Source organism: Aegilops tauschii, chromosome 5, assembly GCF_002575655.3.
Source record: "Aegilops tauschii subsp. strangulata cultivar AL8/78 chromosome 5, Aet v6.0, whole genome shotgun sequence".
Classification (NCBI taxonomy): domain Eukaryota; kingdom Viridiplantae; phylum Streptophyta; class Magnoliopsida; order Poales; family Poaceae; genus Aegilops; species Aegilops tauschii.
This window is the reverse complement of record NC_053039.3, coordinates 193,504,170-193,508,563: the sequence shown is the minus strand read 5'-3', so window position 1 is coordinate 193,508,563 and position 4,394 is coordinate 193,504,170.

Sequence of the window (4,394 nt, the reverse complement as noted above, 5' to 3'; positions counted from 1 at the left end):
TTGTGCTAACTCACACATGCACATACACATCATGATGGATGATGTGTACATTTACCACGCACACACGTTCTTTCGTTTGTGTCTCTTTTGTGTAGGTACCCATGAATACTTGTCAACCTCACAATCCCATGAGTTGACAAAACGAGCTCTAGAGAGCAATGATGACTTGGGATCCCATGGATTTCCTTTCCCACCGCTCTCTTCGCGCAAAGACTTCGCGCATTTCTTCTACATGGCCCTCACATGGCTATGGGTTATATACCACTTCTCACTTTATTCCCATATTTCCATGTTCACTATGCTTGATATAATCATTCATATGCCTTTGTCATGCATTTGTGACCCATGCTTTGCATTACACATGTTTCTTGATTCTCACACTTGTATGTGTATTTGCAAGCTTGGTGGAGATATCTCTTTTTATTGCCATGTTCCATTTGTGACCCGTTCCTATGATGATACTATGATCTTGCTTTGTGTTCGTGCTTGCGGTATGTCATGTGCATTGTCTATGCCCACTATTTGCAACCATTACATGATTGACTTGATTGCCTCGCACATGTTGAACAATTGCTCTTTCCTTTGTGTTGAGTGCCACGATATCTTTACTACACCCTATGCACATTATGCTTGGATTGTCTTGCACTTGCCCCATGTGTTTAGACATCTCATTATACTTGGTGTTGTGAATGATTCCTATGCCTACCATAGAACTTTTGTTGAGCACGTTGCGCATTCTTGCTATGATCTTGAGGTAGATGCTTGTTCACTTCTCACACATATTTGCATCTCTACCTCTCATTTCCATGATTGTTTCCATGATGTCCTTGATTGTGCTCAACTTACATGCTTAAATGCCATGCCACACTTCTTTGTCAAACCATATGCTAGGCTTGATGACAACACTTGTTGGGTGAATCACCTCTTGAATGCTTGGTTTTGCTCTTATGCCAACCACATTTTTTTCCAAGTGCTTGTTATCTTCGCTCCTTTTGAAGGAATTACAAGACGGTGCGACATTGGAGAGTGCCCATTTGAAACTACAAGATGATGCATGCTTGGTGATCATCAACTTCTACACGACAACATCATCTCTTTCCCATGGTGATTTGGATTTCGATCTGAGGTCGGATCTTTCCCAAGGGGAAGGGGATGATGCGGAGCATCCTATGGACATCACCATGTCAAGAATCCCATCGCTAAGAGACACGTTCAACTTCTACTTCAATCATACTATGGCGAATTCCATCCTTAATGCGTGTCTTCTTAGTTCCCTTGAGGATGGTATACTACTTGACCGTCCTACCATGTGCCCATATAGGTTTGAGCCCGATGATGAACGTGCCATGGAGGAGGTCAACCACAAGCGAGCGCCTACACCATCCTCGAGAGAAGCATGGAAACGTAGAAGGAACCATCAAGGAGAAGGCGAGGTTCCACCTGCACCGACGGGAGTCCACGAGAAGACGTGCTGAGAGCTTCAGGACACCCCGTGCACACGGGCCCTTGAACCCCGTGCCCACGGTACAAGCCTGTGCACACGGGCTAAGTCGCCAGCTCTCTGGATACCCCGTGCGCTTGGGCTCCACTTACCCCGTGCGCACGGGGCCTCCTGCGTGTGACGGTTGGGCTTTGCCTTGTATTCCCATTTCGCCCCTCCTTACCCCTTCATCCCTTGGACCTATATATACTCCTTCATCTCCTCCATTTAGACTAAGCTAAGAATAGAACAAAACACTAGAGCTTAGCTCATGTATCTCCCCTTGTGGGATTCCTCTTGAGAGAGAAACACTCCATTGGAGTTCAAGGCCTCCATTGGAGAAGATCCCTAGTGGATAAATCAAGACCTCATCTCCTTCATAGGATTTGGGATGAACTCTACCATGTATCCTGTTTCCCTTTGATTGTTCATGTACCTTGTGGATCTTGTGTGTTTGTTGGTCTGGTGGATGTGTGATTGGACTTGTGCTTCAGTGTTCCTCTTGTTTTATCTCTTGTGTTCATCTTGTTCTTGGGGATTCCCCCTCCAATTCGTGAAAGATCTCCCCCATAGGGTTCCACCCTAAAACAGATAGTCAATGTAGCTCTCTAGTTGATGACTGCAATTCCCCTACACCACCATCGCAGGTGCTTGATCTTACTTGGCAGTGTGATATGTGGTTGCTTGTTGCATATGGTGTCTATCTTGTAATGCTTCTAATTAGGGTAAATTGCATTTGCTTAGTTAACACACTATACCTGTGAATATGACATGCCTTCCTGTTTTGGTACATACTACGTCTTTCTATTAACCATGTTCTTACAAACTACTTTTCTTGTGTATCCCTCATCAATCACTTCTGGCGAGACACCTTCAAGTTGACCGTGTAATATTGGCTGCATCTTGCATATCATTTCAAACATGTATTGCCTCTAATTTGTTGAAGTGCCACTTATAATGAGACACATATAACTTGGTAGAGTGATTTTGGTTGGATCTTTCATATGGTGTCTAGATTGCATTGCTTCCAATTTGTTGAAATGCCTTCTGCTTAGCATTTTCCGTACATATTCCATCCTCCTACAATGTGGTTGCCATAAATAAAAGTTGTGTTCGTCAGTATCATGCATCAACGAATTTGGAAGTGCAAATTTCATTCCTTTTTCTTGTGTGTTTACTTGACAAGGCAAAATCTAAAAGGATGAAGGCATGAAATGATGGTGGTCCTGTGGAACAAGCGAAACAGATGATCTCTGCAGATTCTCCTGCTACTCCTACTGCAGTGCAAGTTCCAAATCTCATCTCCCCTACTCCACAACCCCAGGTGCTTGCTCTAACATGGCAGTGTGATATCTGGTTGCATGTTGCATATGGTGCCTAGCTTGTATTGCTCCTAATTTGTTAAATTGCATCTCCTTAGCTTACACATTATACATGTCAATATAACACGCCTTCCTGTTTTTGGTACATACTACATGTGCCTATCACACCATGTTCTTACCTCAAACTAATGTTCTTGTGTATCCTGTATCTATCGCTTATGATGAGACAGTCACGCCCGTGGGTTAGTATGAGACGCTCTACTCTTATAAAGAGTGCAGTTTCATCCTCCCCACATGATTCTCAAGAAACAGCAAGCCTAAATGAAGATATTGAATGTAGCTCTGTACTTGAAGACCGCATTTCCCCTACACCACCATTGCAGGTGCCTGCTCTAACTTCGTAGTGTGATATGTGGTTGCATGTTGCATACGGTGTCTAGCTTGTAATGCTTCTAATCAGGGTAAATTGGATCCGCTTACTTTACACATTATACCTGTGAATATGACATGCCTTCCTATTTTTGGTACATACTACATCTTCTGTTAAACATGTTCTTAGATGAAACTACCTCTCTTCTGTATCCTGCATCAATCACTTACGATGAGACACCTTTATTCGTTGCATATTGCATATTATTTCTATCCTGTTGCCATGTATTGCTCCTAATTTGGTCAAATACATTTATGAGGTCACCCTTTTAATTTTGCAGTGATATTGGTTTCATCTTTCATATGGTTTCTAGCTTGCATTGCTTCTAACTAGTTCAAACACCTTGTGCTTAGTTTACACTTTATACATCATACATGTCAATATGTCATGCCATCTTGTTTTTCATACATATTCCATCCTCCTATCATGCGGCTACCTTACATGAAAGTAGTGTTCGTCAGTATCATGCATCAATGAGTCCTGAAGAGCAAATTTTATTCATTTTTCTTGTGGGTTTGAATTGACAAGGCAAAATCAAAAAAAAGGAAGGAAAAGAGTAAGGAAGGCGATGATGGTGGTCCTCTGTAGCAACGTAAATGGAGCATCTGTACGGATTCTCCTCGTACTACTAGTGCATTACAAGTTCCAACTCTCCGCTCCCCTATTCCACCATCCAAGGTGCTTGCTCTAACTTGGCAGTGTGATATCTGGTTGCATGTTGCATATGGTGTCTAGCTTGTATTGCTTCTAATTAGTGTAAACTGCATCTGCTTAGCTTACACATGATACGTGTGAATATGACACGCCTTCCTGTTTTTGGTACATACTATATATGTCTATCACACCATGTTCTTATATGAAACTACTCTTCTTGTGTATCCTGCATCAGTCACTTATGATGCGACACCTTTAAGTTGGCAGTGTGATATTGGTTTGCGTCTTGAATATGATTTCTAGCATGTAGTGCTTCTATTTTGATGAACGCCACCTATGACGAGATAGTTTTAACTTGGCAGAGTGATATTGATTGCACCTTCCATATGGTGTCTAGCTTGCAGTGCTTCTAATTTGTTGAAGTGCCTTCTGCTTAATTACCACATCATAGGTGTGAATATGTCAAGCCGTCCAGTTTTTTGTACATATTCCATCCTCGTATCATGAC